At 43.7% G+C, this 16,788-nt stretch overlaps 1 protein-coding gene across 3 annotated transcripts in view; it reads right to left on the reverse strand.

Moving 5' to 3' along the window:
• LOC126282138 (E3 ubiquitin-protein ligase SHPRH) overlaps window positions 1–15,447 on the reverse strand; it is a 260,470-nt gene extending 245,023 nt beyond the window's left edge. Inside the window, exons 1-2 of one of the 3 annotated variants that reach the window (XM_049981640.1) lie at window positions 14,959–15,191; window positions 13,556–13,617 (exon numbers count right to left, since the gene is read on the reverse strand). The gene's annotated coding sequence lies outside the window, so the exon portion shown is untranslated. Of the gene's footprint in view, window positions 1–13,555; window positions 13,618–14,958 lie in introns of all 3 variants that reach the window. The other 2 variants (XM_049981638.1, XM_049981639.1) reach the window with 2 other exon arrangements.
• Window positions 15,448–16,788: the final 1,341 nt, after the last annotated feature.

Below are 16,788 nucleotides of genomic sequence, written 5' to 3' on the forward strand. Positions count from 1 at the left end.
ATTATGCATTGAGCCCTGTCTCTTGCAACCCAAAAATGTTGTGTGTCAAAGAGCCACATGTCCATCCCAGATTACTGAGGAGCACTCACCATCCACCAAGGTACAGGTTGCCTCTTAAGATGACCCTAGAACTTTGATATGGGTAAGTCTGTGGCATGATGATCTACCCATTCCTGGACACAGTCGCAGTGTTCAGACATAGCCCACTGGCTGAAGAGCATCCAGTTATCCTAGTTGACCAATTGTATTGATGGTCTCTCTTCACGTAATGCTCCATCCAGCAGGTGAATGCGAAGTGGGAAGCGGTCAGTGGAATGAAAGTCATCAGTGACTTCCCACTGAACATAGTCAATGAGGGCTAGATAACCGAAAGAGAAGTTGATGCTGAGAATGACCCTGTAGCAGCACAGAAATGAATGGGAGGAGCTATGTTGAGGATGCGCAGCTCGTGAGACGTCAGGAGGCTCCTCAAAATCAGACCTTGAGGGCAAGTAGAGGTCAAGCCCAAAGGACAGTGGGTATTGAAATCCCCAGTAGGAGTAATTGTCGGGGGAGCTGGTCCATACACATGAATTTCAAAGGTAACTGCTTGCAGATCAGTAGCCAGGGGAAGAGCAGAGGAGTGGTGCGCTTTACTAACAAATGCAGCAGCCTCTTTCTTAGTCGTTTCCTCAGTCAGGTCATCCTTGTAACAGAGTATAGAGCCCCATAGTGCAGGGATGTCAAGTGTTTCCTGCGAACACAAGCACAGGGGCATTCCTGTGCCAAGTGTTTCAATTCCTCCACATATCTCAGAAACCCACCAATGTTCCAACATAGGATGGAGGGACATCTATTATGGGGTAGCACTTTCCTCCTGACTTTCTGCTGGAGAGGTGAGCCCACAATGAGTGGAGGCTCAGTTTTGGGGTGAGATGATTGCCCCAATCCAACATCAAGGGCTACAGCCTATGAAGAAGATTCAAGAGAGACATCAGAGAGGGTGATTCAACCTTGTCGGACTATGTACTTCCCATTTCCGTCAGTGGACGATCTTTGCCTTGACTTTGATTTTTTTGTCTGAAGAAGCTTTGGAGCCACAACCGCAGAAGTGGTAGTGGCAGTGCTGGATGGCGAACAAGACTGGATCTTTGGAGGGCAGGGAATTCTACAATATCAGCAACCACAGCCTTTTCAGAAGTTCTGTGGGGAGGGTCAGGCTTCAAAGTAACTACAGCAGCGCAAATGCACTGACAAACACAGGTACTAGTGCTGACACTAGCAATCTCCATTTGTGTAGTAGCATTGATTTTAAGGACTGGTTGTTTGAGAACATAAGCAAAGGAGACAGCAAACGTGGACAAGTGCATGGCCTTGTATATCCTTTTGACTTCACTGTATGGTATGTGTTGTCATTTTTATCTCCTGGATCTTCCGTTCTTCAAGATATATACAGCAGTCCCTACTCCAGACAAGGTGATCCCTGGAGCAGTTAACACACTTTGGAGGAGAGGAACAACCAACTCTATTATGGGAGGCTTTCCACATTTGCAACAAGTGGCTTCTTCCTTACAAGAGAAGTGAGCTAAAAGTGCTGGCATTTAAAACAACGCATTTTGTTTGGGAAATAAGACCTTATGGTTGGGCAAAGGAATCCTGCCTTGACATGCTCTGGAAGTTCGGTGATGTTAAATGTAAGTATAAAAGAGTCTGATTTCGCAAGATCACCATCCATTCTTTTCATAATGTTTTGCATGTCAACAATGCCTTACTGGAACCACTCAGCTTTCAGTTCTTCTCGGGGAATGCCATCACATACCTGCAAGTCACGACACCTTTACTGTAGTTCAAGATGTTGTGAAATTTGGGAAATAGAAGTTCCTACCAACAGCATCCTGTTTCACAAGCACTTGACAGATTTTAAAGTTCCAGTGATGTCCCCTAAACCTTTTTGCACATAGAATGGTGAAACATTCTCAAATATGCTATCTTTCTGTTTAACTATAAGGAACAAGTTCTGGCCACCAGCATATGTTCTGTTACCTGTGACTGAAAGACTGTGTAATCCCCAAGTCTAGAGGACTGGCTAAACAAGCCCTCTTATTTGACTGAATATTATACTAGTGGCTCACCCTTTCCACTGGAGGAGAAGGTGATAATTTCGAGGGTTCCATCTCAGTCCCATGAGCAGCTAGGAAGTACAAGTTCACACAGACAGAGCCCCACATGCCTAGGTAAGCCTTATACAGCTGAGGTGTGACATGATCCCTAGAGGTTATCTGCTAATGACTGATTCCCTCAACATCCATGCATCTCATTGGCGTACTGTACACCTTGAGACTGAGGTTTTTTTTCTTAAACAGAGGTTTTACCATCTTTGCAATCCATGTGGGCCAGCCAAGATCCCTGTGCAACACAATGTTCCAAAGCTGCACCACATGGTGGTTGCTAAGCATGTCCAGAACTTATGGTGACAGAGAAGTGGTGGCGCTTGCCACTCCTCAGCTCAGAAACCCAGGATTTCCGAGCTCATTATTTTTGCCCAGCAAATTAATGCTGAGTCCCTGAGGGGCACAAAAGACATGTGAGCCTCTGAGGAAATGACTTTTATATGACAAAGATGATAGTGCTCTGCCTGCAAAAAGCAGGGATCCAGGTTCCTATCCTCATCCACCACACATTTTTAAATTTCCACTGATGCACAAGGAAAGATGAATGGAGGGTTGCTCTCAAAAGAACTATGAAGTTCAACAAACCCCTGAAAAGTTTCTGATTGTAGAGATACTTATACAACTCCATTGGAAGATTCTACGAGAAAGGTGATGCATCACAGAAAGCCTCCTTATTTCATTTTGAAGACTGCTTCCACACAGAATGAAACAACATATTACTTACTTCCAAATAAATCTTAATCAGAGCAAACAAAAACATTTGTTCAGTGCACACCATTCACATATTGCAGCAGGATGGCTGTGAAGTGATGGTGGTATGCAATGTGTCATGTAAAGGATACCATACAGTGGCTGATGGAATACAAATATTGACATACATGTAGCCCCTGCAGGACAATATGTAAGAAAGGCTTTACAAAGTGTTATGTTACGTAACTTTCCTATCATAAATTCAACAGGGTAGCAAAATGGTGGGACGGGACTTTTACAAACAACACTTAGTGGACTGGATTGATCAATAGAAGCTGTGTCAGATTTATTCCTGAAGAGGAGGTGGCACTGATCGTCAGGAGAAGTCCCACCGAAATCCTCTATTTACATCAACCTGGACCTGTCAAGCTCAACACAGCAGATCCTACGTATGCTCAGCCAAACTGCTGCATCATTTGTAGGTAACTGTCTGAGTATGAGTATTTGAATGCTGACTAGAGCTGTCAACGGCAATGATGGCTGCACTGTTTGCTGCTGAATGTCTGCATTTGACACTGAAGATGCTTAGCTGTCTAGACATAATGATCAAAAATATCTGCAACGATCAGACAAGTAATAGCAGCAGCACAGTCTGAGGTCCAGCATTCTTCAATACTGCTGCCATCATTGTTATCCAACTGAGAGTGTTACTGCTGTTAACTAATCTCCTGATGACATCCAGTCTCTTTCACCCCAGTGTAGTAACAGCATGAGACCTGTCTCTTAAGGTAAATCTACCCCATTGGGGTCTTTTTGAGCTATCTGACACTGAGATGCAGCTCAGGGGCATTTTGAGGGCACTATCACCATCCTTCATTGATGTTCCAGGCATATTGTCACCACAAGTGCACCTACAGAGGCAGAAGCAAGAATATTGGCTGGCCTACACTTAACCAAATAGTGACTGCTCAGATGCGGCAATGCAGAGCTGGCAGGTTCCAACTATATGTGCCAACAGCAGAAGGGAGAGAACTCATGTGTTCGTCAGAGGAAGGAGACAAAACCAACACTCCACCTGAGCCCACCACAGCTAGTTGTAGCCAGACATCATACCAGGTACCCCCGTAAGTAACGTTTTCTGCAGAGACCCGTTGCAGTTTTCACATACAACCACACTTCCTTAGAGACTCAGTGATAAAGCCACCAACTTTTTGAATTTGTCAAGAGGGAGAGGGATGTGGCAGTTCTTTGACACACTGCTACCTTGTAAGGTTATTTCAGACTACTGAGTACATTATTTTGAGCAGGCACTTTTGGTACCAGATGGGTCTTTATGTCATGGAGAAGCCTGTACCTTGGGAGGTAGTCATAACTAAGGCAATCATTCAGATTGTTGCTTGTTTTACTGTCACTCAGCAGTGTTACCAACTGGATATTATTGCTGAGAATTGCATGCATCAGTAAAATCTCTGTATAGGCTCACCTTCTGAAAATGTGTTCTTATTTATAATGTAATAAAGTAATAAAGTTTTGTGAGCATAATAGAGGAAAAAAATCCACTTATTAGGTCACTGCATATACATTCACCAATAACAACCTAGAACCAACTGAACCTGCTACTCCAGTCAACCCTCAGTCTTACACAGACCAGGTATACTGCCTTAGGGAAACACAGTGACTCTGTAGCAAATGTTTTGTATTTCACACAAGTGGCATTACCAGGTTTGATTTATAACAGAATCATCATCAGATGATCTGTTTAGAAAAAAAAGAAAAGGGGATAATAAAACACTAGGAAATAAAACTACAGACAAAATAAACTTCCATAAACAACGGTATGTACTTGAACACTTATGCAAGTTACTGTGTAATGCATTTGAGTATTGTGTACAGAAGTTATTTGATTTGTAATTTAGTTTCTTATTATTTTGATATTCGCCTTCTGTAAAGCATTAATTCGGTACCACCCCAACATCTATTAACCAAAGTACGATTATACGCCACATAACACAAAATTTGTGACCAAGTTGATGGTATCTTCGTAGACAGGATGCAGCACATTATCTCTGAGGGAATCTGTTGTTGACATGAGAAGAAGTAACTTCTGGTGTTTCTCCGTTGCTGTTTCTGTCACATATTACAATATTAATAGTTACCTCAGAACTTTCACAGATAAAGCAGTTGTCTATGATGAGGCACTGTCTTAAAAAACCTGGAGAAATATTCAATCAGATCTTGATAAGATCTGAAAGTTATGCAAAGACAGGCAACTTGCTATCAATGTATGCCAACATAAAACTGTCCACTTCACAAAACGAAAAAAAACCTAGTATCTTATGACTACAACATCAATGATTCACAATTAATTTCAGCTAACTCATACAAATTCTTGGGTATTACAATTCAAACAATGCAAAATCCAGGATGGAACGTAACAAAATAATGAAAAGGACAGCTGCTACAACCATATAGCATAGATGCTGAGTCACAGAACGCCACAACAAAACGACTGTCATACAATCAGCTTTCGGCCAACAAGGCCCTTGTCAAAATTAGACAACATACACATACACACACACTCGCGCAAATGCAACTCATACACATGACCATAGTCTCTGGCACTGGAGCCACAGTTCACTGGAATATGAAAAAGAATTTTTCTACAGACTCAACTTTTGGTAAGACAGGTATCAGACTTAGGTTCACTGGCAGGATAGTGGGAAAATAAGCCTAATCTACAAAGGAGACCACCTACAAATCACTTCTGAATCTCACTTACAAATATTGCTCAAGAGTGTGGGACAAGTACCGTATAGACATAACAGGGAATATTGGATGTATACACACAGGAGAGTGTCACGGAAATGTTGAAAAACCTGAATAGGCGACTCTTTAAGATAGGTTCTACTTATCCTATGAAAGCTTGCTTAGAAATTTTCTAGGACCAACATTAAGTGAAAAACTTACAAATATTCACCACACTTAATATTATAATGTAATGGGGCACCTTAAATAAATAAACAATAATATAGATATTCTTCATAGCCCTACATATAACTCCTGAAGGAACTGTGAACACAAAATTATAGTGCACACACAGACGCTTTAATGCAGTCACTCTTCCTACAGTGCAGACATGACGGGACCAGGAAAAAACCCTGAGAAGTGACTCCATGCACTTCAGAGTAATTAGCAGTGTGTGTGTGTGTGCGCACGCGCGCGCACGCACACACATGCTGATGATGAGTCTGTAATAAGTAAAAACTGGAAGTAAAACCACTTAGCTGATCTGTGACTGAAATGTATAAAAAGAAACTTGGTCTTCCTCTACAATTCTTCCCTCATACATTTTCAATTACCAGATTAACCATTTGATGACCCCTGAACACCAGTCATTAGTTACTAGGTACCCATCCAATTTTCAGCATTCTTCCATAATGTTACAAAGAGTCTATTCTCTCCTTACCTGCACAGTTTATTGTTCACCTTTCATTCCAGAAAAAACTTTCAGAAATGACTCCCTAACAAATTGTATTAGATGTCAACAAACTTGTGTTTTTTAAAAAAGTGTTTGTCACTGTTGCCAGTCTGATATTATATCCTCTTCATGTTTGTCTTTACTGTCATTCTGTGACTACAGATTGACCAAAGTACATCTAGATGCACTGGTCCCAGATACCTCATAGCCTCTAGTAATCACAGATACAGATATGACACCATCTCCTGAAGTGTATATGTCAACTGACATTAAGATACCAGGACTGGTTGGTTGGTTTGTGGGGATTAAAGGGACCAGACTGCTATGGTCATCGGTCCCTTTTTCCAAATACTAAAAAAACCCACAGAGAATAAAACGATTAACAGAAAAGATCACAGATGACACAGAACAAGAGAAACTTAGATCAAGATCACAAAAGACAAACTAAAATCACACAGAGTGTAATGGTGGTTGGCCGACCATAGAAACAAAAAAGGAAAAGCCAACCACTGAGTAACACATTAAAAACTCAGATTAAAATCATAGGCCAAAGGCCAGAATCAACACAAAAGAACATAACAAACACTCAGATTAAACGATAAAAACCCCCTGCCCAAATAAAACGTAAAACTAAGCCAGCCACAGCAGGGTCATCAGATAAAATGGCAGGGAGCATATCAGGCAGCGCAAACGTCTGCCTGACCACAGCTAAAAGGGGGCAGGCCAACAAAATGTGGGCCACCATCAAAGCCGCCCCGCAGCGACATATAGGAGAGTCCTCCCGGCGCAGTAAATAACTGTGTGTCAGCCGGGAGTGGCCAATGCAGAGCCGGCAAAGGACTACTATGATCGCCACACAGCTGTCGTCTCCCTGACAGCATGGAGTTTATTACACGTGGTCAGTTCGCGCCATTCATCGTCCCATAACGCAAAAACTTTGCGGCGAAAGACTGCCCTCAAATCAGTCTCTGGGAGGCCAATATCCAGAGATGGTTTACTGGTGGCCTCTTTCGCCAGGCGATCAACATGCTCATTGCCCGGGATACCGACATGACCGGGGGTCCACACAAACACCACACAGCGGCCCCAACGCGCAAGAGTATGCAGGGACTCCTGGATAGCTATCACCACACGGGAACGAGGGAAACACTGGTCAAGAGCTCGTAAACCACTCAGGGAATCGCTACAGATAATGGAGGACTCAGCTGAGCAGGAGCGGATATACACTAGGGTACGTTAAGATGGCGACCAGCTCAGCAGTGTAAACACTGCAGCCAGCTGCCAATGAAAGTTGTTCGAAATGGTCCCCTATAGTTAGCGCATAACCAACACGACCAGCAACCAACGAGCAGTCAGTGTAAACAATGCCAGAGCCCTGATACATGGCTAAGATGGAATAAAAGTGGTGGCGGAAGGCCTCTGGAGGGACTGAATCCTTCGGGCCCTGTGCCAGTTCCGGCTCAAGGCGAGGGCGAGGCACACACCACGGGGGTGCACGCAGAGGTGCTCGGAAAGGAGGCGGAGGAGGTAAAGGCCCAAGCCCTGAGAGAAGCTCTTTGACACGGACCGCGATCATGCAACCTGACCGGGGCCGACGTGCTGGCAGATGGCCGACCGATTGCGGGAACAGGAGATGATAGTTTGGATGCCCGGGCAAGCTAAAACATGGGCAGCATAAGCGGCCAGTAAGCTTTGGCGCCTTAACCGCAATGGAGGGACACCTGCCTCCGCAAGTATGCTGTCCACTGGGCTGGTCCAGAAAGCACCAGTGGCAAGGCGTATTCCGCTGTGTAGGATTGGGTCCAGTAGCCACAGCGCAGATGGGGATGCTGAGCCATAAGCCAGGCTCCCATAATCCAGACGAGACTGGATTAACGCCTGGTAGAGCCGTAGGAGAGTAGATCGGTCGGCGCCCCACCTGGTGTGGCTCAGGCATCGCAGAGCATTTAGATGCCACCAACACATCTGTTTAAGCTGCCGAATATGAGGCAGTCAAGTCAACCGGGCATCAAAAACTACACCCAAAAACCCGTGTGTCTCAACCACAGCAAGAAGTTCACCATCAAGATAAAGCCGCGGCTCTGAGTGGACAGTGCTTCGCCGGCAGAAATGCATGACGCAGGTCTTGGCTGCCGAAAAATGGAACCCATGAGCTACAGCCCAAGACTGCGCCTTACGGATAGCGCCCTGTAGCTGACATTCAGCAGCTGCAATGCCAATAGAGCTGTAGTAAAGGCAGAAGTTGTCAGCATACAAGGAAACTGAGATAGACGTTCCCACCGCCGCAGCGAGCCTGTTAATGGCTATTAAAAACAGACACACACTTAAAACAGAACCCTGTGGCATACCGTTCTCCTGGACTTGGGAGGAACTATATGAGTCTGCGACTTGCATGCGGAAGGTTTGATGCAACAGAAAATTTCGGATAAAAGTCGGCAGTGGACCTCGAAGACCCCATCCGTGAAGTGTAGAAAGGATGTGATGACGCCATGTCGTATCATACGCCTTCCGCATGTCGAAAAAGACAGCGACCAGGTGCTGAGAGTGGGCAAAGGCAGTACGGACGGCTGAGTCCAGGCTCACCAGATTGTCGGCGGCAGAGCGGCCTTTACGGAACTCACCCTGAGATGGAGCCAGAAGGCCCCGAGACTCCAGTACCCAATTCAAGCGCCGGCTCACCATCTGTTCAAGCAACTTGCAAAGAACGTTGGTGAGGCTAATGGGGCGGTAGCTATCAGCCTCCAGAGGGTTCTTTCCAGGTTTCAAAACGGGGATAACAATACTTACCTGCCATTGCGACGGAAACTCCCCTTCGACCCAAATACAGTTGTAAAGGTCGAGGAGGCGTCGCTGGCAGTCCACTGAAAGGTGTTTCAGCATCTGACAGTGGACGCTATCTGGCCCAGGAGTGGTATCAGGGCAAGTGGCTAGGGCACTGCGAAATTCCCACACACTGATTGGAACATTGTACAATTCAGGATGGTGGGTGCGAAAAGAAAGACTCCGACATTCTATCCGCTCTTTAATGGAGCGGAAGGACAAGGGGTAATTGGCAGAAGCGGAATTCAGAGCAAAATGCTCTGCCAAGCGGTTTGCAATGACGTCGGAGTCAGTACAAACTGCTCCATTCAGTGAGAGCGCAGGGTCGCTGACAGGGGTCCGATAGCCATAGAGGTGTCGAATCTTCGCCCAGACCTGCGATGGAGTGACATGGAGGCCAATGGTGGACACATACCGCTCCCAGCACTCCTGCTTGCGTTGGCAGATAAGGCGGCGGGCTCGCGCACACAGCCGTTTGAAGGCAATAAGGTGTTCGATTGAGGGATGTCGCTTGTGACGCTGGAGCGCCCGCCTGCGATCTTTAATTGCTTCAGCGCTCTCGGGCGACCATCAAGGCACAGTCCGCTGCCGAGGGGACCCAGAAGAACGCGGAATGGCAGATTCGGCGGCAGTAACGATGCCGGTGGTGACAGATTGAACCACCGCATCAATGTCATCACTAGAGAGAGGCTCAATAGTGGCAGTGGAGGAAAACAAGTCCCAGTCAGCCTTATTCATAGCACACCTGCAAGGCCGCCCAGAAGACTGACACTGTGGCAGTGAAAGAAAGATCGGAAAGTGGTCACTACTACAAAGGTCGTCATGCAATCTCCAGTGGACAGACGGTAAGAGGCTAGGGCTGCAGATGGAAAGGTCGATGGCGGAGTACGTGCCATGCGACACGCTGAAGTGTGTGAAGGAACCATCATTTAAAAGCGAAAGATCGAGCTGTGCCAATAAATGCTCAATGGTGGCGCCTCGACCTGTTGCCACTGACCCACACCACAGATGGTTATGGGCGTTAAAGTCGCCCAGTAACAAGAAAGGTGGAAGCAATTGGGCTATCAGAGCAGCCAGGACATGCTGCGCAACATCACCATCCTGTGGAAGGTAAAGACTGCAGATGGTAACAGCCTGTGGTGTCCACACCCGAACAGCGACTGCCTCTAAATGTGTTTGTAGAGGGACAGACTCGCTGTGAAGAGAGTTAAGGACATATATGCAGACGCCACCAGACACCCTTTCATTAGCTGCCCGGTTCTTATAATAACCCCGATAGCCATGGAGGGCGGGGGTTCGCATTGCTGGAAACTAAGTTTCCTGAATAGCTATGCAGATGAGGGTGAAGGCTGATAAGTTGTCGGAGCTCAGCTAGATGGTGGAAGAAACCGCCGCAGTTCTACTGGAGGATAGTATTGTCCATGTCTGAGAAAGGCGTGACGGGACTTGGAAGGCAGATTACGCCGCTGGGTCATCTGCTGCCTCCAATTGAGCACCAGTACTAGTGCTATCTATGGTGTCTGAGGGACAGGCGAGATCGAGGTCCTCAGCCGACGCCAGAATCTCCACCTCATCCTCAGACGCAGAGCTTGTAGGAAGCGGTGGGACGGGTGCCACCGCAATGTCGTTGATCTTGGGGACTTTCTTCTTTTTCTGCTTGTCGCGCTGTGCCTTCGGTGGTTCAGGCTTCATGGGTTTCACTGGGTCAGTCTCAGGGACGGACGATGACCGTGAGGCCCTACGACCAGGGATTGGTGGTTGTTTCAGCCACTTGCGGGTGTCCGCTTTTCCACTGGTCGTAACTTGCGAAGGGAGGTCCCCAAGGGACCCCTTCCTGGCGAGAGTAGCCGAAGAAGTCTTACGCTTCTCCAGCTGGGAAGGGGGAGCTGATGTCCGAGATGGTTGGGGCGGAGTTGCTCCTGAAGACCAGCACTGGTGTGAGCGGAGCAATTACTGAGCTGATGTAACAATTTGAAGGGAACAGGATATAATATCTGGCAGCAATATCACAAGCTGCGAGACTGTCCAATGTGATACACCCCAGGCGGTGTCCCACGTGACTCTGCCTCCCAGGAGAATTGACACATGCCTCCCATCTCCGGGATGGCTCATGACATTGCATGGAGTGACTCTGCAACAGACAAGTACCCAATCGTGTGCAGTGGAAATGCTTTTCTTAGCAAACGTTCTTCAAAAGCTCTGGTTATGGACCTGTACCATGTTTGGCATTTGATCTCGCCATACTTTGCATTCTGTTGTTGATTACTTTCTATGGAGTGGTTTTGTGATGCACTTATTGCAATAATTGTGCTATATGTTGTTCAGAGGTAATATAAAATAGTGTTCATGTATGGCGGGAGGTATAGAGTGCTTAAGGTAATGACAATAGTAGTCCTACTTGGAATGGGCACTGCTTCTAAAGAAGACATTCACTATCTGAAGGGTTCTGAGTGCATAAGTGTGCAATACCCTACTTATCCCCTATCAACCCTAAAACGGGATTTGTAATAACAGTTTCTGAGTGTAGGTTGTCGGTTGTCCAAAAACCGTATCTTGTATAGGAACACATACTTTATGGTAGATACGCAACAGTCGTCTTTGCGCAGCGAGACAATGACAGTATGCGACACATTTCAAATGGAATTACATATGACACACAGTTGATGCTTGATGAAGCCATCACAGTTCCAACTGCATCAAAGAAATGGAGCAGAGTGGCCTGGTTCAAGTGGCATGTTTAACAGCATGACTGGAGTGATGTGTTGGGAAAGTCTGAAGTCTAGTGTCTATTGCAGACGTAAGTTCTGCTACAGTATTGCAAGATGTAATTGCTCATACTTTTTCATACTGTCATAACATAATATTGATAAGAGTGTTTTATATTCTTTAATCTTTTTTTTTAAGTACAGGATATATTAGTGAATGAGAAAAGCACTGCCTTTGTTTACATACATCCGGTGTTTTTCAGGATTAAACTGGTCGTCCACAGTCATCACAAGAAAGATCATGCATGGGTGCACTGAGAGGAATTGGTTAGGGCAACATACAGTTTAATGTCACATCAGTAAATATATTTATTTTGAAAGTCAAGAAAAAGGCCCCAGTATCTACTCCATTTTCTTTATCACCTGTCAGGGTGTGGACAATTAACTCAGCACCCATCATTCTAAATTAGCATGTAATTCTACAACAGTTTGTCACACAGGACCTTAGTCAAGGATAAGACTCTGCGCCATATTTAATATTTCATGGAAAGTAACGGATGCAGTTATATGTCATAGCAAAGAATGTGATGAAGTGGCATTCATTATCTCACACAAAAGGGGTCCATTTCTCATTTTCTCTATTACTTCCACTTTCCTGAATTTATCAACAAAGAATAGGGCGTCTGTTATTGTGAATAATTCACTAGCAGTTTCAGAACACAACAAACACTGGATGAACTGCTTTTGCATCTCTCTTTGCTTCACTCTCTGGGCACAGGTTGGCCAGGGAACGAAATGCTATGTGGTTTTACTTTTCTGGATTAAAGTGTCACCATCAAGACACATGTGATCCTTTTCAATGTGGATCTTATACACTGAAAAATCCAGGATGGGATATAACCTGACAGATGTCCTAAAGGCAAGCAGTTTATTTCCTATTCAATGGGTATCTCCACTGCCCCAGTAACCACTCAATTTGGTAAACAGTGATGTATCTCCACAGACATATTTCACTCTCACTAGAAAATGCAGCTTAAATAAACCTACAGTGCTCTATCACCTGAGTATGAAGATACGTGTTAATAGATACTTTACTGTTTGGAGGCAAATCACAGTGATGCCATAGCTGGCTTCAGCAACTGCAGCTTACTGACCCCTCCTAGCAGCCACCAAGTTACATGGAGCTCTGATACAATAGTGAGATGACAGACCACAGGGAAATAATGCAAAATGTCACTTGGGTCAAACTAACTCTTCTGAAATCCAAACTATGATCTGCTGAGTATATTGTTATTGCTCAGATGAGATACTATTCTGACATCCAGTATTGGTGGATAACTTGATCCTGTTATGTCTGCTCATGACTGGTTACATCATAACTGTAAAGATGTCCTTACTATAGTACATAAATGTTCTCATGAAAGCCAACATAGGCATGGATGGTATAGAAGAAGCAAGCTCTACCCATACCATAATTGCTACAGAAAGAACAGGAGGACCAGTCCACCCCCCCCCCCCCCCCATCTCAGGCAGTGCTGCTTCACTACAGTAAGCAGTTTTAGGAGGATCAAGGTTGCAATAGTTATGCAGAGGTTAGCCCAGGATAAACTGGCATGGAGAACTACATCAAACCACAGAAGATCAAAACAATAAAGGAGTACGTCCACGCAACCAAAATAAATGTTGTGGTTTAAGAAGAATATGTAACAAACCTGCTTATAGCTTCACCAACTCTGGATAAGGTAAAATTCCAGTTTCTAGGATTTGTTCTGTCCTGAAATAATGAATTCTGAATAAGGCACTTGTGAGTTCGGGCTATACTTATTGAGTGCTTGTCCATATAAGTCTAAGGACTACATTTCAATCAAAACTTCATGTGGTCAATGTTTGGCAGGACTAAACATGTGGGGGTGGGGGCTTAAGTTGTGCCTGGGTAGCGCAATCACCAAGAACACAGCCCATGAAAGGCAATGTTCTCAGTTCAAGTTCAGGTTGAGGACATGGTTTTAACTTCACAGTTTTCAAAAATGAGCACTGCAGCATGAAACATTCATTTGGGAAAAAGCCTAATCATTAAAACAGCCTAAGAATTCCGATAATCTTGGAACAATGTACACTTGTCGCAAAGGCGCATTTCTCTGTACCCAAGTGCTGAACTGAGGCACAGCACTTGTTAATACATCTTTCATATTCCGATTTTTATTTATTTTACTAATTTCAATTCGTACTTAGAAGCTTTCTTTAAAGACTTGAGACGACGGCTAGCTGCTGAAAAAGTTTTTAAAAATGAGTTGCTTATTGTACAGTAGTTTGTGCCTTTAACTGTAGGTACAGATTTACAGTTGGTTTACCTGCATCTGCTATGATTATTTAGTTTACAGAAATAAAAAGTCAACCCATGGTCCAAATAACATATTAAGTAAAAGGTTTTTCAATAACTCAATACAGTGGAAGTGATGTACTGTAACACTGTAAGCAACTGTTCACAGCACTGCAAGCATACCATCCACAGTATAGCCATGAATAGCAAACAAACAATAGTTGAATTACGGGAAATTGTTTTTTTCAACAAATGAATGAAATACTTTGATCGTTTCGATTCTAAATGCGTGGAAATCTAATGAAAATTACCAGGCAAGCAGCAGACCAACAAACTAACTAGAGGGCTTAGTGCTGTGGGTGGAATCACGATTGACAGTTCACACCAAGAATAATTTTTTATCAGCAGATTATCATGGACTGTTAAACTGTCAACAGAAATTAATCACACTTAACTATTCACAGAGATCTCTAAGGATCGAGGCCTTGATTAACTTTTCTGTTTTGTATTATACTCTGCTTATATAACTGGCTGGATGTTGCAGGACATAGTTTAAAAGTCTTAGAACAATTGCTACTGTTACAACTGTGACTCGCTGAATTCTGTGGAATGATAGGTACTGAACTGCACCTCCTTACACTGGCAGAATACTCACTATATAAGAAACAGCTTCAAACTTTTGCCCAGTAAACTTGCAAAGTTATTAAACAACTACAATGTTTGATAACCACATTTATTTGGATTAACTAAACATTAAATCCACAATATTGCTACGGCTGTCTGCCGACTACTTACGAAAACTTATAACGTGACGCCACTCCACATTACACACACTTGTCACTTCACTAAAAAGTAGACAGACGTCGCACTTTTTTACGACGGCGATTTTCTGAGAAATTTTCTCCTATTATAGTGAGGAATAATCGTGTACACAAAAATACTGAATTTACAAATAACGTAAACAAAATACTCAAACTTTCTTGTGCAACACCTACACAACTTCTGCCGGCGGTATTGTTATCTTGGACATAAGAAAATGACAGATCCGTATCGATATCGTAAGTGCAATCGTAATCGCTTGGCACTGACAACAAAACGAGCCTGGTAGAAATTTCCTCTCATTTATTAACAATGATTCGAATTCCTTTTATTTATTTGATTCTGTGAAACACAAGAACTTGAAACGTATCAGCTGTACAAGTATAGACACACAACAAATACTGTAAACTAATAAACGTCGATTCGCATTTGACGGAACAGAACAAAACATGAAAACCCACAATGCATTTCATTTGGCGGCATTCACACAGGTCGTCAACGCAACGGAACAGGATGGGACAGGACATCAAGATCAAGGTGAGAGGTTTGAAGTTGTAGGTTGAAAGGTGTCATCATCTACTAAGATCGGAAGTTAACCGTTATTCGCCAAGCTCACTTATGGTATGCTAGCGGTCATTGTGCTTTTGCATCTTCTTTCTTTATTTTCTTATGTTGCTTTGTTTTCGTGAGAGCTGCAGTATAGATCTTCCAAACTAATTCTTTTTCCAGGTGGCAACTATGTGACATTTTTTGTTCTGTCGTTGATATGTCGTTGCCAAGTGTTACAGTTCCTTGACCTTATGTAGAAGCCATAAATTTTATCAAAATTTACTTAATTAATTTCATCTTCCATGTATCATTTTGCACGGTAAACAGTAATGATGTGGAACGAATCATTTTACATTCACAACTTAATTAATTTTTAAATATGACTACATGCTGAGCATTTATAATATTTTTAAAAATATTTTGTTATTACTATTATTATTATTCGCGTGGAGGCACTCTAGGTTCAAGCAAAGCATTCTGCCTCATTTGAGGGTTAAAATAAATACATTATTATATTTATTGTATTTATTTTTCAATATCCAGATGTAAGTTAGTAATTCCTAATCACCAGTTTTTGCACATTGCAATAACAGACATTCTTCTATAGAATAGAAGCAGCTTGTCAAGCAGAAACTTTTTCAGTTTGCTTTGAAATTTTACTTTACTGTCTTTTACACATCGCTGTATCGCTGGGTAAGTGGTCAGAAATGTTAGTTGCAGCTTTGTGAACCTCTCCCCGTGCTCAAGACAACCTTAATGTGGAATAATAACTGTCAGTTATCCTTCTGCTATTGTAGTTATAGTCGTTTCTGAAAGTATTTGTTTGGAGTGTAGCCATGTATGGAAGTGAAACATGGACGATAACTAGTTTGGACAAGAAGAGAATAGAAGCTTTAGAAATGTGGTGCTACAGAAGAATACTGAAGATAAGGTGGATAGATCACGTAACTAATGAGGAGGTATTGAATAGGATTGGGGAGAAGAGAAGTTTGTGGCACAACTTGACTAGAAGAAGGGATCGGTTGGTAGGACATGTTTTGAGGCATCAAGGGATCACAAATTTAGCATTGGAGGGCAGCGTGGAGGGTAAAAATCGTAGAGGGAGACCAAGAGATGAGTACACAAAGCAGATTCAGAAGGATGTAGGTTGCAGTAGGTACTGGGAGATGAAGCAGCTTGCACAGGATAGAGTAGCATGGAGAGCTGCATCAAACCAGTCTCAGGACTGAAGACAACAACAACAACAACATTGTAGTT

The sequence above is a fragment of the Schistocerca gregaria genome, chromosome 7, assembly GCF_023897955.1.
Source record: "Schistocerca gregaria isolate iqSchGreg1 chromosome 7, iqSchGreg1.2, whole genome shotgun sequence".
NCBI lineage: Eukaryota > Metazoa > Arthropoda > Insecta > Orthoptera > Acrididae > Schistocerca > Schistocerca gregaria.